The sequence below is a fragment of the Anas platyrhynchos genome, chromosome 18 (genome assembly GCF_047663525.1).
Source record: "Anas platyrhynchos isolate ZD024472 breed Pekin duck chromosome 18, IASCAAS_PekinDuck_T2T, whole genome shotgun sequence".
NCBI classification, from domain to species: Eukaryota; Metazoa; Chordata; class Aves; order Anseriformes; family Anatidae; genus Anas; species Anas platyrhynchos.
Window position 1 is genome coordinate 6749254 of NC_092604.1, and position 24146 is coordinate 6773399.

The following is a 24146-nucleotide window of genomic DNA, read 5'->3' on the forward strand; positions in this document are numbered from 1 at the left end:
AGGCAGCAGCCTGTACAAGAAGTGCTCACAGCAATTACTTTGGGGGGGGGGGAGTTTTAGTGCAGCAATAGTGAGAAGACTGACCTTGCTTGTGGGCTGGGATGTGCCAATGAAGGTACAAGAGGGCTGGCTCTGTGTATGTGGGCGCAGGGAGATGGGGATGCGTGCCTCTGGGCTGAAAGCGAGCCCCAAGGGGTCCAGGCAGTGCTGAAAGCAGCAAATCCCATATATATGGGCTCTGGTTCCTGCAGAGGGAAGGTGCTTTGCAGCATGTGGACGGGCTGCAGAATACTTGGTAGTGCTCGGCGTGCCCAAAGGGGCCACCTTGGAGCATCGCCGAGCGTGTCCACAAGCAGCTGGAAGCCTCCAGGTGCATGCCGAGGGGCTGTGCTTCTGCTGAGCATCCATGCACGCCCTCCTGTTTGCTCAGGTGAAGCTGCTTCAGAGCACGCAACCGTGGCATCCACAGGCAGCCGTGTGCGTGTGTGTGTGCATGGCAAGTCCCTTTGAGCTCCTTTCTGGGTGCTCATGTGAGCTGGGAAGTAGCAGCTCTCAGCCTGGGTATCACATGTGGGTTTTGACTGTGCTGCCTCCAAGCCCTCAGCAGAAATTTGAGCAGATAAGGCTGGGTAGCGGTTGGGAGTCCAGCACAACCCAGGGACAACAAAGGATGAAAGGAGCCAAGCAAATGAAACAAGCTGTTTTGAAGTCCTTGCAGAAACAGCCCTTCGCTACATTTCGTGAACCTCACGACTCCATCAGAACAAAACTGCCATCACTGGGGGGAAAAGAGGAGAAGATGCCCTGCGTGAGAATAATCCAGGGAACGGCACAGAGTGGGGAAGCAGGGAGAAGACGGCACGTTACAGGAGCTCTGTGCCTGTCGCCCACCCCATCCACCTCCCAGGAGAGGTGTGGGGTGGTGGCTGGCACCCCCCAGCCTCTGCCCCCCTGCAGGAGCTCTGGGACACTGGCCAGGAGCAGGGCCTGCAGAAGGCAGAAGGATAAGAGCTTGACTTGGCTGCTCCTAAGGGTGCAAATCTGGTGAGATGAACCTGGGCAAATGCCTGCTTCATCTTTATCACCTCTTCAGGGGTGTTTGCATAGCAGCCTCAGGGCTTCTGCTACCTTTGAGCATTGTATTATCAATTACCCTAATTAGAGGTTTGAACCTGCCTGGCACCAAAGATTTTTCACTCGTTTTTAGCCCTTTCCTTGCCTGGTTCCAGACCCTTTTCTCTAAAGCAAAGCAAGGAAAACACACGAGGAAAAGCCAGCAGGGCAAATGCCAGTTTGATCAGTGGCTGGCTGCAGACTCCGAAGGTTGTTCTCCATCAGTGCCTGCACAGAGGGGCCCTGTGTTTGCATGGGCAGCATAAAACACCAGGGAAGCGCTCAGGCCCTCACCTTGTGGATTTAATCACTTCTGTGCCCGAGTGCCAAGCAAGGTCTTGGCAGCCTGCTCCCCTCCTCGCAGCACGCAGCGCCTCACCTGCTAGGTGTCACTCTCCGTGCGAGCCGCAGGATGAGCTACAAGTAGCACTGATAAGCAGGTAAGCAAAAGCCTGAATTTGTTTTCCATAAGCGTTGCAGACAGCCAGCTTCAATCACGCCGGTGTTTGCTGAGAGCTAAAACAAAAGGGGCAGCACCATTGTCAAAGGAAGCTCGTTTCAAAATGGCTAATAACGACAATCAGACTTCCAATTTGCGTATCGCCTTTTCGGGAGCACTTATCATCGCAGCATCTCGCCACCTCCCACCCGTTAATGGGTTTGTCTGTGCAAGCCCACAGTGACGGGAAGGATTTAGCATCCTCCCGGCAGATGGGAAGGAGGCAAGGCAGCACCGTGCATCGCTGCGGCACCGGGGCAGCAAGAGCAGACCCGGGAGCCCTGACCCAGCTGCATGATGTAGGGTTTCTCACTGCTCTCCAGGCCAAAGGCTGCTCAGCCAAAGCACAACCGCTTTGCTGCCTCTGCTCAGCTGCAAACAGGAGCAGAAATGCACCCGTGATAAGCTTATAGAGATGCACAGCGAGTATGTGTTTGTGTGCAGGCGGATGTGTTTGTGAGCGTGTTTGCTTCTGTGTGTACGCATTTGGAGAGGCTGATGAAGATTACTCTGGAGCATTGGGTTGTTTGCTCTGCTCTAGATTGTAATCATGTTTTCTGCACTTTCGGAGGCCCCCAGCTGTTTATCGTGACCCTCCTGGGGTTGTGACGTCCCCACAGAGAAACCTGATCCTGAGCGAGGCTGTCCTACCGACTGGGGCTGAACGAGCGACTTTCAACTCAAAATTCAGAGCTTTTTTAACACTTCCTTGAGATATTTGAGGCTTCTGATAGGTTGGCCTAAAGACGAGCCGTGTATGTTGCAGAGCAAAGTCTATATTTAGGCCCCAGCATCTCGGGAAGCTGCTGGTATTTGCCATGCTGCTGTTGTCTTGGGTACGCGTGATGCAGCCCAGGAAAGACACACAGACCTCTGAAAATATCTGTTCAGGAAGAGGTTTTCCACAGAAGCTATAAAACATTCATAACACCTCCATTGTGCTGTAAATCCTTAGCAGGAGTTGATAACAGTGCATGAATTTTTAATGTAACATTTATAAATGGTTATTAAAACTATCCTTAAAGTAAAGTGTCAGTTTATTTTTAATTAACTGTTGGCTATTTAAGCTCCCGATGGCCCCGGGGCAGATCAACAGTCTAACAAGTTAATATCCCTGATTAACCCTTCAGTGGCTGCCTCCTTACGTGTGGAGGATGGGGCTGCGTACACAGGATCAACAACAGGAAAAATGGTTATTTCTCACTCACTTGAGAGAAATGTCAAGATTTCGTGGGATGGGCTTCCTGGCTTCCTCAGTGTCTAGGTTAAGATGTTTCAGGAGTTGTGGAGGGAGTTGTTTCCTGAGTATCCAGCTGCATTTAGATAGTGATTTGGTGATTCTTCCTGGAAAAAAAAATAAAAACAATATTTAAAGAAAAAAAAAAGTATGACATTGGCGAGAAGAAATTTCCGTTGAAGCCAATGAGCTTGGATCAGGAGACAACACTTCAGATCACACCAAAAGTGATTTCAGGCAGCCTACGTAAGCAGGGCAGCAGCGCTGTGATTTGTGAGTGCAGGCTTTGCTGCAAATGCTCCAACTGACTGCGATTTAAAAATTGTCATTGTGAAATCTGCAACTGTTAATTTAGCAAAATATCCTCTTTCATAGGTTTCATCCTCACCAGCCTTGAAGAAGACTGTGGAAAGTGTGAGGAGGAAACTGATGTCAATTTGTAATTAATTCATATTATATAATTTTTTAGCTGACAATTTTTTAAGGTTTCAAATTAAATTATTTTTCAGCATGCTGCATGAATTTTGCATTTGTTGTTGTCATTGAAATTAGACATGGGGGCGAGAGATTTCACTGACATTATCTTTCCTATAATCTGTACTTGTTGATGTTATCCATCAGAAGGCTCCTGTGGCTGTTCTTTGAAAATGAAGGTCAAGCCAGCACACCCCTACAAAGCAGTTTGGTTTCAGTGAAATTATTCCATCCAGAAAAAAGGTTCAATTCAAAATATTTCAGTCTTCCTTGTGTTAGGAAGAGACTCTTTCAAAGGGACTGGCCAAATAGAGAGGTGGGAGCTGGAGCCACAGCCTAGAACCCAAGGCTGCAGAGAGGACTCCTCAAATTGGGGGAGACCTCAAACTGGGGGAGACTTCTCAGCTTGAAGGAGACTCATCATGCTGCAGTGTTCTGGTCATTCATACAGCGATCATTTTCAGTGCAGGTCTGCCACACAGAGACATTTGTGGTGGCACCAAATCAGATACCAGAAGACGTTAGTGTTCAGCTGGTGGAGTTCAGGTCGTGCTCTGGAATAGTGATGTCCCACTGCATTTCCTTGTGTCCGTGTTTGTCCGGCTCAGTTATACCCAGGGCTCTTTGGGGCAAAGAGCCAAAGTCTTTGTCTAGCTGGGAATTCATGAAGCTGAACTTTGCATTGTTAGTGTCCCTACAGTCAGCAGCGAAAGGTCGATGCTCCCGCACAGCAACTCAGAGCTTGTTTTTCCTGGATTTATCAACACCTGCACCTGGATAGCAGCAGGGTTAGGTCCCAAAAACACGCGGACATCCCATGCATGGGCTCAGCCTCTACCCAGAGAGGCCGTGCTCTCCCTTCAGCCCCTGGTTTCATTGCACATCACATCCCCCTGCCCACTGCTGCTCTTTGCCATCATCACCACCGCCAACCACCTCTGCCCTGTTGATCAAAGTCCCCTGAGCAAGTAATTCTTATTTAAAGTTACATTTTACTTTCCTTTCCAGATGCTTTTTTTTTTTCCTCCTTTCCCAGATGAGCAGCCCGTGCATGGGGAAGGCATGAGCTTCAGCTCTTCCGAGCATGCAGAGCAACAAGGCATCCAGGCAGCAGTGACAGAGGCGGCGATACCCGTCGGTAAATGCCGTGCACCGCAGCAGAGCTTCCTAGCGATTAAAGGAGTCTTGGAAATGTCATTGCCCTGACCAAATGAGATAATTTGTATCTTCTGTCACCGGAATCAAATACTATTTTTTTCTTTTTGTAATTAACTTGCGACTGTGGGAAGGTGGGAGCATGGGGGTTGGGAAGGGAATTTTATGGGTAATCCAGCTGCAGTATGGAAATGATGGTTGGGTAATTGTGCTCTCTAAATGAACTTGACTCTATGGTTGGTGTCAGGTTTTGTTAAGTGCCCTGGGCCAATGGAGACTAATTAGGAATGCATTAAATATTAAAGCTCTCTGACACTGGGGCATTGACGGTGACAGAAGAAAAGAAATCCCGTAACCTAATCTGCACCCAACAGGAGTAATTTATGTTCCCTTCTTTTAACAAAGAAAAATCCAATTATTTGGCCTGCTGGAAAAAAAATGTATTTAAAGGAAAAGTTAATTTAGAGGGGGGGAAAGCATATATGGAAAAATAATACAGATGCTGTCAACAGAGGGTGTGAGTGGCAGTCCCCCTGCAGTTCTGGATTTGTTGATGGCTTTCATTTACAACCAGGGGCTGGGAGAGTATTGCCCTGAATCCCTGCTCACCATCATAGAAGAGAAGGACACAAGGGAAAGGTTGTGCCCTCCCTGCCCTGGGGCTCAGGCCGGCTGGGTATGAGGGGAGGGCAGCAGGGGGTGCCAGTGGCCATGTGGGCGGGATTTGGGGTGTTTGTGCCTGGGTGAGGAGGATTTGGGGTGCTGGCATGGTGTCCCCATGCTATAAGAAAGTGTACGTGCTGTAAGAAAGCATCCGTGCTGCAACGCGGGCATCTTCCAGAGGGTGTTTCTGTGGTGAGGCACGTACAGAGCGCTCCGAAATTCCAGCAATTAAACTTTCTTCCCGTCTCTTTACGAGAAAGCGTCCCTAAGAGCTCCACCTCCACACTTTGCTGTATCTACCAGTTTCCAGGGCAATTTTGTCTGACCTTTAGTTAAATGTCCTGCTCTACCAGGCAGCTCATTTCTGCTGGCCTGTCTACTTATGCAATCTAATCAAATCCAGAATGGAATATAATCAGCCTCATCTTGTAACAGCGACTTGCACAAATATCCGTCTCCCCGTCTGCCGTCCTGTCTATACGTCTATCTAATCTCATCTGCCGGCCTGATCCCGGAGCTGGTATTTAGCAGTTGCCTGCCATTGCCGCGGTGACATTTGGAAGGACCGGCTGGTCAGAAACCCCAGCGCCTGGATCCTGGGTTCAGCATGGGGCTGGAAAGGGAAAGGGGGCCACGGCTGCGCTGCCTGACCTGAGGGTGCAGCCCCACAGCTTGCTCAAGACATGTTTTTTGTGGCACCTGGGGACATGCTCTAGTGGGTAACATTGATGGTAGGAGAACAGTTGGACCAGACAACCTTGGAGGTCTTTTCCAACCTTAATTATTCTAGGATTCTTCATGTGCACACTCACAGACACCCCTGGTGCCTCCCTCTGGTCTTATCTTCTTCCCCATAGCCAACCAAAATAAAAATAAAAATGCCCCCTGGTTTATGAGATTACCAGAAAACCATTCTATAAGGGAACTTGGTTGCCACGGGTTACCAGATGCTCATCTGCCACAGGTGCTAACTGCAGACATTAAGGGGGGAGGCGAAAGGAGAGGCTGCGGTGGCTGTACCCACCAGAGCGCTGCCTGCCTGGGTTACCCACGCTGGTGTACACGTAATAGCAAGCAGAGCTTTCCCCGGGGAGAGCAGGGAAACAGCTTTTCCAAGGACTGGAGTTCCTTGTGCCGAGGTAAAGGGAGCCATTGGGCTTGGGAGCCCGTTAGCAGCATCTCTCTGCACAGCCGGGGCTGGCACCGAACCCAAACCTGTCCCAAAACTTCCTTTGCTCCAGGAGAGGGGGGAGAGGCAAATGCAGTGCCTGAGGTGCCCAGGGAAAGGATTTCTGGGTTTGTACTCTGGTGGTGGGATTACTCTGAAAGGGTCAAGGCATATGGAAAGGGCAAACAGCATAGGTGATGCTTCCAAGTGGCAGTGGAGAAGAGAAGGGAACCTCACTGAGAGGTTTCCTGGGAAGAGGAACAGCAGGAAGAGCTGTAAAGAAACCCAGCTTTGTCAGCATGGGGAAGAAGACAGGGAGGACTCAGAGAAAGGGATCACCCGAGGCTTTACAATAGGCAAATACTCAATGCTTTCACACCTTTCATTTGAGCATCTTCTGATGGTTTGCTATCCACGCAGCCTCCATGTCCTCAGGGGATCCCTGATGCTGAGCTGTGTCCCTCTCCTCCAGGCTGTTCTCCTTGCCCCCAGCTCTGGTCAGCATCCCAGAGCTATCGACTGCTCCTCGCTCCCCTCACTGCTGTTACAAATCGACTCCTCTGCCCCTGCCCTCCGTGCTGTGGGTCCCCAGATGGTTTTTTTCTCCACGATCCATCCCTGCCCTGGGAATCTCTGGGCCCCTTGGTCCTGCTGCAGTCTCAGTCTCTCCATCAGCACAGAGAGTACTTTGCTACTACAATAATGAGAGAAAAAGAAGCTAAAAACAATACTTTACATTTCAAATAACTCCTGACACATCCCTTGTCTTTTTCTAACAGAATGACAAGCGACTTTATCTTGAAAGGGAAGGCAGCCTCCTAGAGCTGTCTACATTGTCAAAAAAAATAATTTGTAAATTCTCTGATTACCTCTGTCACTGTTAGAGTTTTCCATCCTTTTTCATTTTCCTCTCCCACTAAAGTCCCTTTATGTGACATTTCCCAAAGTGCTGCACTTACTTTGAATGTTTTCAGCCCAAAGAAAACTCCCTCTCATCTAAAGGTAGGAAGAAAAAAATTCATTCTGCCCAGAATGAATTAACACGCTGCTTTTTCTCTCTCTCTGGGCCCTGTACCTGAATCTTATATAGGATGTGAATTTCAAAAATAACTAGGTCTTTATGACTTTTTTTTTTTTTTTTTAAAGAATGTTAATGAGAGAGAAAGACAGACAGAGGCCCTGGAAGGAGGATTTGTTCAGTACAAGAATAACTAAAATATTTACTAATGAGAGGCAGAAGAGAAAGTAATTTAAAAGATTTAAAATAGTTGTGGGGTTTTTTATTCATGCTACTTTCTGTTTTCATTACATATTTCAATATTTGCCTACCTTTCCAGCAAAAGATTTACCTCAAGTGCGTACAAATTATCTGGCATTTGGCTAAGGACAATATGTCTAATTATGGCTCTAAAGACCTGAAATATTTTTGACTTGAGCTAAAAGTCAAACTCAAAAAAAAAAAAAAGTGTAAAATTAATAATCCTTTTAAAATTCACTCCCATGATCGTTTTTGCACAGAATAACTCAATGCGAAAGATTAAAACACAGTGAATGTGAGAGAGGAAAACAAGGGACAGAGAGAAACACGGATTGTCCTGTGTTACGCTCTGGCTCTAAGCAGAGTAACCTCCACCCCATGCCAACAACGAGCCTCAGACCCTGGCCATATGAAATAACTATTTACCTCCACAACTTTTTCTTCTTCTAAGCTTTTTCTCATCCTGAAGAACTAATGAAACTAAACTGATTTTCCCCTGGCACGAGGAGGAGGAGGATGAGTGGGGCTCATGGCACAGTGCGCAGGGTAGCAGGATCCGCTGTGGGGCAGGTGCTGGGTGCAGGTGAGCTCATCTGGCTACGACAGGAGGCATCACCAAATGAAGAGCAGATGGCTCTAGTCACCAGTTATTTATTTCTATAATCAGCCACAGGCTGTGATCTGAGACCTTGAAGAAATGGGTGATTGCTACGAAATCCCTTGCATCCTGGGGCTGGGCTACGGCAGCTGCCTTTGGCTCCTGAAGGACCTGCGGCATGCTCAAGAAAAGTCTCAGGCATTTCTCTCCAGCTCATGGAGCCAGTACGAACATCAAGGACAGTTTAGTCCTGTTATGTGGGAAAGCATTCAAGTCTGAGCTAAATTCAGCCTTGTTATCCTCTTGTGTGGCTTTTTCCCCATTACCTTATTTCTCCTCTGGTTATTTCCCCAGCTTGCCCTCTTCTGATCTCACTGCTTCTTCTTCTTTTATTTATTTTTTTTTTTTCTTCTCATTTCTTCTCCTTCCCTTTCCTTACATCTTGTCGGGACCGTGTTCAGCCTGCTTTTAAGCTGGGTTAACATGATCAAGAGCAGCGAGGGCTCACTGCGCCGCAGCGGCCGCGGGAGCCGGACCGCACGCGTAATGCCGGGTGCGCGCGGTGCAGCAGGCTACTGCTTTGGCAGCACGACGTGCCTCACTGCTGCGCCTCTTATCTGGCCTCCCAGAGCCCTATCGCTAAGCCTATCTGTCCTCAGAGGTAGGATCAACAGAGCAGACGGGAATATTTTATTTCCTGCTGGAAGCATCAGGTAGGATGGGTATTTGCCTGCCCACCTAGGCATGCCTAGTCTATTTTTTTTTCTTATTTTCTTAATGATAGCTGCTAAACTAATATTGTTAGTAAATGCAGGCCTGCAAGGATCTTGGTAAGCAAATGAGTTGCTAGATCTGTTAAAAAGATGCAAAAAGCACCTCGTGTCAATTCCTTTTAATGACACAGGATTACTAAAAAAATAGCAAGAGTAAAGATAAAGAACTACAGAATAGTTTCATCTGCACAGAATTTGTGCTTTTCACTTTAAAAACGGTACTTTATTTTTGTTTGAATAGCTCCAGACAGACAAATATAAGGATTCATGTTTCAGCTATTTAACAACAACCCCCAAAACCCATACAAACCCAGAAACGCTCAAGCCTAAACCTGAAGAAAATTATCTGCCTCGATGGGAAAGAATCTAATGAAATCCAATCAAATCTCAGCTGGAAGAACACAGAACAGTGGCTTTGGGCATAAATCAGAAATGGAATTAATTTTGTGCTTTATTACATGTCTTAAAAATAAAAAGAGGGCACCCTACGCCTGGGAGTGCTGAACGGATTGAAGTGATGTCCACAGACTTCCAGCTCTGGTGTCCAGACGTACGGACGGGTTCAAAAGCAGTCCGTGCCCTCCTGGTGGAAGAAATGCCTGCAGCAGCACTGATGATAGTGTTTTTTTTGTTTTGTTTTGTTTTGTTTTTTGTCTTTTCTTCTGTCTTTACCATAACACACAGCATGGGAAGGCGATGCATAAAGGACCAGGTGAGAAGGGCAATAGGGAAGGGGATGTTTTGGGTTTCCCTGGGGCCACTGAGTGCCGTGAAGATGAGGAGGAGCATTTTGGTAGGCACAGCTGAGAAAGAGAAGTTTCACAGCTCAGAGCAATCCCAGAACTGGTCAGACTTTTTATCTGTGGACTTCTGGTGGAGATGCCAAAAACTCTGCAAAGTCAGGGATGGAGCCTCGGCACAGTTAAAATTTCCTGCTGGTTTTCATTAGTCAGAACTGTCTCTGTGCTTTGTTTGTTCTCAAACTAAACGGCAATGATCCCTTCTTTGTACCTGCCCAAAATTGCTCTGAACGTCACTTGTATGAGCCCATTGAGATCAATATGGGGGAAAAGAGTCTCACTCTAATTCCTGTTTTTGCTGGCTCCTCACTTTCTGTCACCATAAAAGGAAGAACAGAGTTAAAATTGGAATTTCTACCCCAGGTTTTTATTTCAGCTTGCGATGAAAATTTTAATTAGGCATTTATTATGGGCAAGAAGGTGTAAAATAAAATGTTCCAAAATGAAAGAATGCTTTATTCTGGGCATTTCCATTGCAATTATTTCCAAGTAGGGAAAAAATCAAAATATTTTGCTTTGATATGCTGAATTTCCCTGAACTTTTCCAGGTCAATTTAGTATTAAACACCTGTTTGTCCTCACTGCTACATTCCTTGCGGGAGTTGTAGCAGAGCCAGCACATTGCAAAAACGAGGATAAAAGAATTCCGAAGAGCACATTCAAAAATATCCTGCAGCCCTGTAATGAGCCTGGTGCACCATGACTCAGAAGTGCAAGAGGAATTCCTCTCTGGAGAGCTTCGCTGATAAAGGAGGAGTGTCCAGCTCACAACTGTTATGCATCAGTGTTTAGTGTATCATAAGTGAAAGAGGTTTAGTATCTTGCTGTGTTGTTTTCAAGGAAAACATTAAGGAAATTACAATATTTGAACTGTGTTCCTATTTTAATCAGTTTTATTCTGGCAAAAGTTATGTATTTCACATTGATTTTTATAATAAAAAACAAACTTCAGCAAATGCAAAATTTCTCTGTAAGAAACTGCATTTTCCATTGTGTATTGTCAAATCATCCCAAAGGAAAGCGCCTGAGTAACTCAATAACACATAAAGAACTGAAGGTAAAGGAAAAGAAGCGAAGCCTGAAGGCTATTTGGCCGCAGCCCAGAATTAAGGGAGGATTATAAAGATGAGCACGGGGTGGTGCAAACCCTCTTAAGCAAAGCCTAATGACTGGGGAATGACACGAAGTGCAGAGGTGTAGAGGAAGCTCTGGGAGAAGCTGCACTGAAGGTGGCTGGGCTGGGGCTGCTCCTGCTGGGCAGCTCCCAGTTGTTATATTATTATATGAAACAATTATTATATTAAATGGGGTTTAACATCCCCATTGCAACACATTGCCACATGCGGCAGGGACTAAGGACCATGCTCAGGCACACACATTCTCATTTCCGTCCTGCCTTTGAATTCTCCACATTTTTTATTTTAAATTAATTTTACGAGACAAGGAAAAGATGCTGCCTTAGCTTTGTCCTTGTGAACAGCAGATCTTTCCTTGATTGAATAAATATTTTTATAGCCTAAATGTGGAGGTTAAAGTAATTTTTTTTGGCAGGTAAAATACATAGCAGTGGCCCACATTTGATCTCCCCCATTACCCTGTCCTCTGGCAACGCCCTGTATCTCTCCCTGCTCTCGCCTGCCCAGCAGGTCATGGCTGCTCTCTGACCACCTCCCCTGCTCCCAGGCACTCTCCTGGGACACTGTTCCCACAAGCAGGTCCTGCAAACCCCACTGCCATGGGTTATCTTCAGTCCCAGCCCCAAAGCACTCCAAAACAGAAAGGCAAAGCTAGGAAAGTTGTGGTCTCACCATTTGTAGGCAAGGAACAGAAGCAGAAAGAGATTACCAACTGCAAATAAAGCTTTGCTGCCTGACCATGCATGGTCAGAATCCTGTGCCGCAGAAGGACTCTGCTCTGGTGGGATGAGATGTGAAGGACGAGGCCAATGTGTCACCAATGCCATGTAACCACCATAGAGCTGGAGCCCTCCAAATTGCTTTGGGCAAGATCCGAAGGCGTGACATCAGCCTCATCACCTGCTTAGTCCGAGGCAGAGCAGGTGGAGGTAAGACCAAGGTCGTCACTTATCTCAGCAAGGAAGCGCTAAGCTGAGCTGAACAGACGTGTAACCCCGCTCTGCCTTTCTGCCAGCCTCTGATAGGCAAATCTTCCTGCTAAAGCTAACGTGTCAGTGGCGTGGAGGAACACTGTTATCTTCTTATCAGGAGATAAGATGACAACCACAAATATCTTGGCCTGAAAGACTCTGCTATCACCAAGGGTGAACATCAATGTGCTTCACAAATAATCTAATTTAGCTGAATAACAGAGGATTGGATGTGGGAGGTAAAACTCAAAGCTCAGGTGTGAACAGGATGTGAATTTTGTACACGGATGCGGCAGTGGAATAGCAAAAACATGCAAACCTTTTTCTCTATAAGGCACTCTCTATATGAGTGCCTAGGTCAGCACACAGGTCCCTATGCAATAGATACAGTAATCATAAATGGGGCATCAGTATTCAGAGTCCCCAGATTTACCTTAAACACATAAAACCATCTCTCCTGCCATGGGTGGCTTGTTTCACCACGTAATCCACACGTTCCCTGCTATAGTCACAGCAGGCATAACTTCCGCAGGGACTTTTCAGTGTCAACATATTTTGGACTGTGATGTCTCTGAGACAGAAAGTTTTCTTTTTTTCTCTCTTTGTGTACCTCAAGGTAGGCGCTGGGGGGGCTTTTAGACACACCACATAATGAGTAACTGCAGTCAGTCACTCCTCCATCCCTCCCTCTCCCTGGAGCATTCAGTGTCCTTGTGCCTCTACCCAGACACATTGAAAAGAACAATTTTTCTTGTGACAAGTAAGGCAAGAAGTGTGAGTTTGTGTCTGACAGGTTCAGGGAGAAGCTCGCAATGAGGCAATTAGACAAGGAAAGTGCTGATTAGAAGCACTGTCACCCATAGCAAGGCAAGAAACAAATTTTAAGTAGCAGGAAGAAATGGGAGGGGGGGTGAAAAATAGAGAAAATGAAGCATTTGATAAAGCAGCAAGTTGGAATAAAAAGTTTTGTGACTGACAAGGTCTGATCTCAGGCTCAGGGATTGGCCTCATCCAACCTGGTCCTGACCACCTCCCGGGATGGGACATCCAAGGCCTCTCTGGGCAACCTGTGCCAGTGCCTCACTACCCTCTGAGGGAAGAATTTCCTCCGAACCTCTAACCAAAATCTCTCCTCTTTTAGTTTAAATCCATTCCCCCTTGTCCTGTCATTATCTGATTGAGCAGAGTCCTTGTCCCCTTCGATTACTGAAAGGCCGCAATGAGGTCCTCCAGAGGTAGGCCGAACAGCCCCAGCTCCCTCAGCCTGTCTTTGTAGGACAGTTGCTCCAGCCCCTTGATCATCTTCATGGTCCCCTCCAGACCCTCTCTAATACCCCCAAATCCTTCTTGTGCTGGGGGCCTCACATCTGGACTCAGTTCTCCAAGTGAGGCCTCATGAAGGGGACAATCCCCTCCCTCCCCTGCCGCCAACCCCTGTGGTGACGCAGCCCATTTGTTCAAAAATCATGAAAAAAGGCACTTTGTGCAAAGCCACTCCATGTCTACTGGGCTGCCCTGTGTGGGCAGGAGGAAGGCTGTGCCCCCCCTGCCCCAAAGCCATCAGTGTGCTGCAAGAGGTTGGTGGAGGGCAGAGATTTGCCACCAAGGGAGGGAGGGCAGGCTGTCGGGGCGTGCAGGCAGCACTGCTCCAGACGTGCTCATTTCCAGGAGGGCTTTTCAAAAGTGTTCCTGCACACCCTGTAATTCACCCTGAGCTGATGAGCAGGGAGGGAGGGAAGGAAATAGCACAGACTGTACCTGCACTGAATTGTTCTTTTTAAAACACGTATTCTCCACTTTAGTCTTTCCGGTGATTTTATGCAGCATCAGATGGCTATAACATGAGCTGCAGCGAGTGTCCAAAGGACTGTGGGCCACCCAGATCGGATATATGTATAACTGGCTCTGCCTCATAGAGTGGTGACAACAGGCAGTAAAACGTTAACAACAACACGGTAATAATGACATTATAAAATGCATTCATCTCCAGGACTGTCACAGGGCTGGAGAGCCCGCCTACAGCAGATTTCAGCAGCCACTTGCTCTGGGCACAGGACTCTCCGGGCTCCCTGGAAGGAGATGCCTGGGAAAGTGGCTGCTGCATGGGGCTGGTGACCTCTGGTGGGACATTAAGCAACCCGCTGGGCAAAAGACACTATACAGACCAGGTAGAAGAAAATTTAACTTGCTGTACATTGCACAGCTTTTTGTGCTTTTGTTAGGGAATGTCCCCAGCTGTTGCTAACAGGCACACCGAGCTGAAGGCACACTACCCAAAACTGACCATTACAGGGGAGCCCGGGGCTTGTGGAGATGTTCAAGCAGCAAACAGCAAACACGCGGCCGCAATTTGAGGACAGGAGGGGAGAAAGTGCTCTGCCTCTTATGGAATTTAGGTGAACGGACTGTAATTACCCAAATATTTATGGGTTCTCTTTATTGTATGAGTCACTGAGGACTTGTGAGGGGGCAGACAATTTCCATTTTGTTTAGGGCAGAAATATCCCTGGAGACCTGGCTGATCTATGGAGCTGCCATATCAAACCCTCCTAGGAAAGGAAAAAAAAAGATAATGCATTTATTAGTCAGCTCACATTGGGCTGTTCTGTGTAGAAAAGGAAAGAACTCAACTGAAAAATGCTTTTGAAACCACAATTCCATAAGCATCTGTCTCATTTCAAGTACGGCTGGGGCCTTTCTGTCTCCTGAAAGGGAAGGAGAGGGTGAATTCAAATCATCTGCAGCACTGGAGTGCTGAAGGGGAGAAAAAGTCATTTCCAAGCAGCACGGCATCCCTGCAGACAGTGACCAGGCAGGAATAAGCTCCTCCAGGAGCAGCACGTTCCCCAGCGCCCAGGTCCCTCCCCAGATGCATTGTGCTGCCACCCCTCTGCTCTCCCTGCGGCTGAGATCACAGCTGCGTGGCACAGCCAGAGGAGAAACATCATCAGTCTTGGCTGTTGGGAAAATGGAGAAAGAGGGAGGAAGGAGAAGGTGGGTAAACAGCATTAGACCCCATCAGCCCCCTGTTGTGCTCCCCATAACTGCTGGGTTTCTGCAGGGCTCCCTGACACAAGCAGCAGAGTGGGGGAGCTCTGAGGGTCCCGATGTTGGCAAGGCAGGAGGAGGTTGGGCACAGGGCTTGGAAATGCTCCTTGCCACACAGCCATCCATCCTCAGCCCCTGGCACGAGGGCTCAGGGTGAGAGGTGCAGACCCCAGACCCCAGCACTCAGCAGGGCTCTGAGCATCACAGCTCCCTTGGCTGTGATGCCCATGAAGGAGGCAGTCAAGGGAAAAAGGATACTGAGAGCAGGCAGGAGCGGGGGTGGAAACTACCCTGAACCTTCCTCTTGGCCCTTGGGCTCACCACAAAGGCCTGGAGGCCTGGGCCAACACAGGGCTCTCCGACCTGCCTCTGCTGACAGTGGAGCATCTCCAAGCTAACTCAGAGACTGCCCAGGCTGGAAGAGGAGAGGACGGCACCCACGGTGCCAGCAGGGCCCTGCGGGGTGGGCAGTGGGGACTGGCAGTGCTGAATCTGAGGATCAACATGAGAGGGAAATGGAGAATAAAGAGCAGTAAATGAGCTGGATTAGAGGAGCTGTTTTACATAGCCCTTCATTTAATCCTTTGCTTTCCTTTCATTGTTTAATTGGTTTAGCTCTTGTACTTTTAATGCTGCAGGCAGAGAGAGCCAACCTCCTCTTTTCCTTCTCTTTTTGTGCCTTTCCTTTCCTCTCTTTGCATCACACGATCAAATCCCATTTCTCTCTTTCTCTCTCCATTTCTGTCCCTATCCCTTGTTCTCCTTCTCTCCTCCAGCTTCTTTCTCTCTCTCTTCAGGCCCCTTATTACTCAAGCAGCTTTTGTTAACGCTGTCAACTGCATCAGCGTGTAAGTGAAATTGTACTGTAAGTGAAGTTAAAAGTATTTCTATGGTGGGATATTTAATCATTTGAATCCTTGATAGGAGCAGCTCTTTTTATTTTCACTAGCTATAAATCCAGGCTCTATCTAATCTCTGATCTCGACGAGGAGAGAATTAACCAACTGAGTGTGTGACTAGAAAGGAGAAGGCTGGAGAGAAGGGACCACTTTATCTGAGCGTGGAGTGGAGCAGCATAGGAATAAGGCAAGGAGCCATTCCTGGCTCCCGTCCATTTTTCTCTTTGCCTTTCCCCAAATCTTACTTTGTTCCCCCTCCCCAGACACTCCAGCAGATTGAAATGCCTTTTTCCATTTGCAGCCCTTTCTTTTCCCCCTCCCGCAATCAGCCCAGCCCATGACACAGGCAGGAGATGTGTTTCAGCCCACAACCTCAGCTCACCTCCAGCTGGCCCCAGGTGTGGATGGCAGCCGTGGGCTGACACTACCTCAAGGAAACCTCAGCCAGTTTGGGATCTCAAGGTGGCACTTTCCCAGTCTGCTACAGGAGCAGGCTGTACAAATGGAGCCACTTCTTCCTCCCCTTATCACGCCGGCCTGCTTAGGGCAGGTAAGAGCCTTATACACTGCCATTGCTCCAGACCATGGTGCCAAGTGCCTTCCTGCAGGCTCGCTGCCAAGATCCCTCTTCTCCGTGCTGCTACAAGTTAAGTCTTTGTCATGTGAGGCATTGGATGAAGGTACCAGACTCAAATCAAAGCATCATTCCTTCCTCAGCCCCTTGTTTCACATCCAGGCACTTAGGACATAGACAGCCCTGCAGCTTATTCCCTTCTCCATGGTTCTGCTGCTCGCAGCCAGCACATCCCCATCAGCTCAGGAGGATCACGGAGAGCTAATCCAAAATGTTTGGGCTGATCTGGGACTTGTGTTTTTCCTCTCAGAATAGGCTGATCTGGTGAAAGCGAAGCATTCTGCTGAGATGTGTTAATTGAGATGAGGCCCCTGACAGATCATGGTCATCTATGGAAACTTTCCTGCTGGGTTTCAGGGAGGGTGGAAAATGAGAGATCTGTAAGTGAAGGAGCCTGCTTGGAAGGAGTGGAGCTCACTGGTAAGACTGCATGGAAGAACAGAGCATTTCCTTCCAGCTAGTGCTGAGACAGGGCCACCAGGAGAAGGTGGCAGCCACCAGTGCAGATCAAGGCAGGGACGAGTCCGTGGGGATCAGGCTAAGAGGCTGCTATCAGTTTTCCATAAGTTGCTTAACTCTCGCCAACATTTTAAGCTCTTCTTAAACCCCACTGCCCCAGAGCCCTAGGCAGGGAGCTGCAGTCTGATTACACAGAGCATATTGGTATCAATATTTACCCTGAGCATTTGTCTGAAGGATGAAAAGTGCTACAGGCACTTTACATCGGGGATGCGGCTCCTTGCAAGAAACAGCCAGGCTACCTCCTCCACCTCCCGTGTATCAGCTCTCCTCCTTTATTCCTGCGGCCTGCTTGTTTGCAAAGTCACCACAGGAAATAGGACTTGCCAAAGAAACAGCAACTTCGCTGACTGGAGGGTCAGGTCCTCCCCCCTCCTGGCTTTCAGGAGGTGCTGGGAGCCGCGCACGCTGCCGGGCAGTGCTCTGGAAAGTGGGCGATCCGTCACTGTCAGCAAGCGGCGGGGGAGGAAGCAAGGGGGATGCCGAGTTTGCACAGAGTACTCATTGCACAGTGAGATTCACACAGCTGTTCTGCTCCCAATGTAAATACGGACAGCCCCATTCATCACTGGCCTTACTTCCTCAGCACACGTCCAGGGGAGAGGGATGATTTAGTGCCTGCAGCTGGAACGAGCACTATGCTTCTCTAAAACAGCAGCATTTAAAAACCGGGAATGTTTTGCATGTGTGTTTTGCGATGCTGGGGAGAAGGGAGGAGGTGATGTCTGAAGCTGTGAGCTGCAGAAGAGGTGAGGTTTCACAGGGCATCGTTAGCCTTCGCTCCTCTCACACCCTGCATTTTGGGGGATCTGCACAACGGTGACATTGGGGGTCTTTGCTCATGGAGCAGGGCAGGACAGGTGAGATGAACCAGGAGAATCTAAAGGTGGAACCTCATGGGAAGGTCCTTTATGCCCAAGGAGTGAGGGACAAGGTCCCACGAAATGAGCTGGGTGAGCAGTGGTGGACACACCTTCATCACCAGCCTTGCAGACTTGCCCTCTGTTTTCTCACTGTCAGTGGGACACTGCTGGGCTCCACCTCAGTCTTCTCTGCCACAGGTTTCATTTTCCTTTGAGAGCAGAGATGTCATAGCCCTGAGATGGGAACACTGAGCAGGGAGCTCAGTGCTGGGACAGCACAGCAGACACCTTCCTTGGGTGGAGGAGAAGGGCCACCCGAGGAGCTGTCACCACAGAACTGTGTCCTCCGAGCTCCAAGAAACTGGAAATGCTGGAGCCTGACTCCACGGGGTGCTTGTATAGGAACCAAGGAAGGCTCTTCTCCATCTCCAGGCTGCTCCTGTCCCTTGTCACCTCACCAGAGTATCAGCCAGGTGGCTGCAGCCTCCCAGCCATGTCCTGTAATCACGAACAGCAGATGGAGGGAAGGGGAGAGGGGCAGCCCTTCTCTCCCCCTCCAGCAGCTCAGACGTACTCCTGCCATACCTGGCCAGCAGTGCTGCGGCTCGCCGTCCCTGCCAATGCCTGACTTTCACTTTTGTCCATCTTGCAGGCATGCTTCCGTGCCGGGTGTGTGGTTTGCTCAGTCTGTGCTAATTACGCCCTTGACATATGCAGCAGAACTGCTTGTGTCTATAACAGCACGGAGGTGAAGGAGGTTAATTAACTCGGAGGAAGGAAGCTGAGTGTCCCTACATAACACCCCCTTCCATATGCATTAGTTTTGAAGCCTGAAGACACTGTTTAACCAAACACAGCCCACGACTTACTAACTTTCTTGTTTCCTCCCTCTCTTCCTCGTGTTACCAATGCTGCATTGATGGATGGGGCTGAAGCTAATGAAAAGCTCGCAGGAACAACTGCCTCTCCTGGGAAGATACCGCCTCTCTCACGACTGATCAGCCTGTTCCCACACGGTGCAGGCACCAGGCTGCAGAGATCAATGCCCTGGCACGCTCATACGGCTCCTTCAGCTGGCGGTGACCCTGGCTGCACCCCCTGTGATGGGAATTGCTGCACGAGGCATCCATCCTTCACCCTCAGCCTGGGTTCCTCCTCTCCACTGCTCCCAGCCTGTGTCAGCATCCTCTAGCACTGTCCACAGACACAGACCTCCCATGTTTGCCGTGGAGCTGCTGTCACAGATCAAGCCCATCCCCTCAGGCGATTGCAGCACGGAGCTGCTGCCCACCCCAGCCCCAGCACACCGCGGGCAGCTTTCAGTAGCAGAGTCCATCCCAGATATACATCACTTAGGGGATTCCCACAGCCAAACAGGACCTGATGGGGTACAAAAAAACCTCAGGTGCAGCTCAGAGGCATCAACTCTGCCCTGTGGTGCGCTCACAGGCACAAAGATAACATGGAGCAAGCCACATGTGAATTTCTTGGAGACTCCATCCGAGAGGTGGCATGGCCCGGCAGAATGGCAGCTGCCTGGCAGGCAGGTCCCCGACTCGTGTTTTCTGCTAGCACACGACCTTGAAGGACTTGCTGTCCTTCTTCCTCCTCGCCCCTCTCCACCCCCCGCCCCCCCAGCACACCTTATCTATTACGGTTGTAAATCCTCTGCAGCCAGCCCGCTGTCTCTCTGTTTGCACAGCACCTTGTGCAGCGGGTCTTACAGGTGCTGCTGGAATATCAACAGCAATACAGCTTTAATTATAAACCCTGCCGGGAGATGGACAGCACAAGCACAGAGGTTTGTGTCTCAATCAAGAGACTCCGCAGGGGCCACCTTCTCGGTCCAGCCCCGTTTTAGTATCTCTATCGGGCGGCTGGTAAGAGAGGCAAGTTATGCTCTTCTCCTTCCGCTGTCAGTAATTATAGGTCTCCCAGGAAAACTGGCCTTGGAGTGGAAATTTTATAAAGGTTTTAAAAGATTTTATTTGGTTCCTGTGCAATTATTAGTTTAACAAGGCACTTTGCTCACCTTCTGCACTAGAACTGTTATTGATCACACTGCAAAAGGAAAACCTAGCAAAAATTTATATATAGAGAAGCACACTGTCCTTCCCCATATCGATAACAGGTACACCAGCATGGATTTATATATAGCCCCTGAAAACACCCTGAATGTGTGCACAGATATGCCTAGATGTGTATGTGCGTGTATATACACGTCCCATGGGTGGGAAAAGGTAATAGGTATCGATAACAGACGTGTCTGTCCTGTCGTGATCTATTCACTGACAGCAATGGAGTAACACGGTCAGAGAGTCTGGGATCAAAGGTACCTGCAGACACCAGACAGGCCCTGTCTGAATCAACAGGTATTGCTGATTTTAGTCTTGTTCGTAGTTTCAGCCACTTCTGCCCACCCCAAAAAAAGGCTTAATTGACACAGAATGGGGTCGGTCTGGAGTCCTGCAGAACGGGAGGCTCACCTTTGTGGCCAGAGGCTGTTGTGAGCCCGGGAGCAGAGAGCAGAGCTGCAGAGATTCAGAGGGTGAGGTGCCTGAAATCTTCCAGTGACAAGTGTCACGTACAGCAATTATTAGTATTCCTTTTCATTTGCAAATTTTGCCGCAGCTCGTGATCTGGAATTTGATCAGAAAGCATTTTGGAGCAAAGGTTTGGCTCAAGCCATCAGGATCATGAAAACAACTGTAAACATCTGACCCCCTTTTAAAGCCCTCCTCACCCTAGCTGCAAGGTCCTGCTCTGATTCCCGGACCTGAGCTGTCCCTTTCGTGTGTCCCCATCCAGCAAGAGGCTGCCTGGTGCTCCCAGCGCCGTCTCTTTCCCCTCTGGATGGCAGCCTGGTACCAGCAGCCCGTCTCAAAGGCTCTGACTCATGGCTGCGCCAAGCACCTGCGTGGCAAAGGCAGGAGGGGAAAAAGCAACTTCGGAAGGAAAAGATAAAACTGCTGCTTGCTGATGCTAAACTAGCTCCATTTGCAGAACAGCAGGACTGGGTCCAGGTAGGCTACTTCAGACCTTTATCACATGAAAACCAGAGCAATGGAGAGATGGAAGAGATGAAACGTTACCAAACGCTGTCTGCCAAGGCCGTGCTGTCCCCTGCTCACCCTCGTGCAGAGCAGGGAAGGGAAGGGAAGGGAGGGCAGCGGCCCCCTCCCCAGGCTGATCTCCCTCTCCTGTGCCCCCAGGAGGTGCTCAGGAAGCACAGGCAGGGCTAATTCAGCCCTGCTACTGTCCCCAAACCAGACAAAAGCAGGTGAAATGTCATGCGGTCTCAGCAAGTACAGACAAAAACACAGAATGGACAGCAACAGGTTGGAGTCCCTGGTGCCCTGGTACACAGACGAACTCCTGAGATAGATTAAATTAAAGTCAATGGCCTCGATTTGAATACATGCTGATATTGCCTGAGCCCAGAGGCTTCCCCGTGCCAGGATCACAAAGCACATCCTCATCTCTGCCCTGCGGGGCTGGACCAGTCATTCCTGCCCTAATCCAGCTAGCAGCAAGGAGCATTCGTGGTGCACACACAGCTCACGAGGCCCCGGGGAACCCATCCCCAATAACCAATAACCCAATAACCACCAGGTCGTTCAGCAGCGGACGGGTTTGCTTTCAACCAGCTGCAGATGAGCCGAGAGGAAAGCTTTTTGCCTTCACATTTTCATTACTGCAAGATTTCCCCCCTGGCTCTGCTGCCCAGCTTTGCTCCACGGGATGTTGCTCAGGATGCACGGGCACACAGCATATTTTTTTTTTAGCAGTGCAGGAGACCTTGCAAATTTGTGGCATTGTTGGGTTGAAACCTGCAGCCAGACTTGTCTGCACAGACCTAGCAATGCCTCACGAGAGGTGTGGATGGAGGCAGCCCCTTGCCCAGCAAACCCATTCCCAGAGGCTGGGAATTTAGGATTTACGCTAGGATTTTTTCCTTGTACCCCAGCGCCTTCCCCTCCCTGCTCTCGCACACCTCTCCTGCAGCAAATGACTCAGTCTGTTTACAGAGCAGGAAAGCTAATAGAAAGCAGGCAGAATTCGAGCCTCTCTGGGACTGCTTTACACACTGACAAAATCATTCTTTCCTCCGCGCGTTAAATATTCATGGCACTCAGATTTTTAGATACAAAGGTACATTTTGTTTCTAAATGTGTTGATCCAGAATAGGCTGCTCAGCGCTGGAGTTGTCTTTCCCACCCACTTTCAGGGAGAAAAAAAAAAAAAATAATAGGGTGTGTGCCCCGAAAGTAATACAGTCTGACTTCATTTCGATCATGTCTCTTTTGGGGGTTGTTTTGATCTGGGAGCAATTTTGCCGTGATATTTATGGCCTGAACTGCTATTTGTACAACGCTGGGCTTTTGTGTACACGTGAGTGTGTGTCCCTTGTACAAATAACATGTCAACATCTCCGTGCTTCCCAGCCTGTAGTTAAACCCATAAAACAAGATGCTTTAACAAAAGCCCCATATATTGCTGCCATTCTGAATATTTGTAATTTTGAGACAATATTTACATAGACTGTTAAGGCTAAGCTCCTGGGCCCACTGACAGATCACAGGCAGCTGAAAGCACAGTGCGTGTGCTGCGGGTTAGTACTAAGCAGGGAAAGGGGGAAAAAAAAAAAAAAGACAAAAATACAAGCCAGATAAAAACGAGCAGGCTTATGTATTAACAGACACATAAAGCAAACAGCAAAGAATCAAGTGGAAAATCATTTTGTACAAAGCAGTGCTGGAAGAGAACTGGATTTGGACAGGAGAATTTTGGAGCAGTTTGGAAGTGGGGCATCAGCTATGCCCATATCTCTGCCTTCTTATTGCAAGCCAATAATTAGATTTTTCAAAGACCTCAGCTCCAGATTTGGGATATGATCAATTTTTCCTGCATGAATATGTATATATATATATATATATATATATTAGAAATTTGGTTTTCTGCTAAGATTTTGTATTGGTTTTGCTCCTGTTTGAAAGCCCACCAGTGTTACAAGTTCACGCCAGTTTCATTCTCCAGAATTGATCTATGCACACACAGTGGGCAAACTGAGATACTGCAAAAACCTGGAAAAAATGTCCGTCACTCACCTTCTCTTTTTGGAGAAGAGAACACAGCTGTGGCTTGGGAAAGCTGCTGGTACCACAGCAGGGCAAGCCACATGGGAGACCCCCTCTGTTCTTGTCTCCCTCATCCCTCCAACACTTCGCATGTACTGGACCAGGGTGGCATGAGGGCTAGGAGATAATTTCCTGTGCTGACAAAAACCTAGGAGAATCCTCCCCTCCTTGCTTCTTGCAAACTTCCATGGGGCTGAGCAGAGGGACTGGTCCATGCGAGGAAGGGTGGTCACCAAAATGACAAGGTGAGGAGTCAGAGGTGGCATCACCAAGCCCCTCGTGCAGTGAGATGGAGCAGGGAGAACCCCCTCGACCATCCTCATGCCACTCCAAAATCTCAGCTCTCCTCTATCTCCCTTACTCTTTCATAGGTTTTGGCCTTTCTGGTAACTCTTTTGAGCATCTTTTCTTTCTTTCTTTCTTTGATTCTTTCTTTCCTTTTTTTTTTTTTTTTTTTTTTTTTTTCATTTGTGGCATTGATGCAGTGGGTTTCTGAAACTCAGCTCACCTTCAGTGTATGAAACTGGGAGGAAGGATGTGGAAACAGAAATCACACAGAATCACAGAATTTGAAGGGGAACAGTTGTCAGCCTGAACGCCTTCAGAAGCAGGCTGACCAGGAGCTGGGTCTGAACAAAGCATTTCAGGAGGGGTAGTTTGGTGGTGTCAGAGTCTCACATATCTACTGTCCACTGGGGAAGATCCACCGAATTGCAGTGCTAGATCAGCAGGGTATAAAAGGTCGTCATGATCCACACCACAGAAACCACAATCAAATTAGCACTAATTGTAAATTGCAGCTGAGAGACCAAAGACTGAATGGGCCATGAAGACTGTGCTCCACGTTCTCCTCAGGGCTCTCAAATCAGTACTAAAATCACTTACATTAAAAAGAGAATAACCGTTCTCTCCAAGTTCTTACATATTTTAGAATCCGTGAGTCAGTCACATCACACCCCCATGCAGGGAACAGTGTTTCATCAATATTATGCATTTGCAGTGTGGTGGAAAGCCCCAGTCTGAAGGCTCACTGAAGTAGATGCCGTACAAAGTCATGATTTCTTTCAAAATAAGCTCACAACCCACACGTACAACCAATTGTACCACACATCAGCAATGTTTCTTCCTTTTTTTTTTCTTTTTTTTTCCCCCTCATGGTTTCCATCAAATTTGGTTTAAAGCTAAATGTCCCCAACGTGC

The 24146-nt window shown here is 48.5% G+C and overlaps 1 long non-coding RNA gene across 1 annotated transcript in view; it reads right to left on the bottom strand.

Moving 5' to 3' along the window:
• Window positions 1-1058: 1058 nt before the first annotated feature.
• LOC139999018 (uncharacterized) overlaps window positions 1059-24146 on the bottom strand; it is a 99894-nt gene continuing 76806 nt past the window's right edge. Inside the window, exons 4-5 of the long non-coding RNA XR_011803990.1 lie at window positions 2821-2956; window positions 1059-1629 (exon numbers count right to left, since the gene is read on the bottom strand). This is a non-coding gene — a long non-coding RNA (uncharacterized lncRNA). The remainder of the gene's footprint in view (window positions 1630-2820; window positions 2957-24146) is intronic.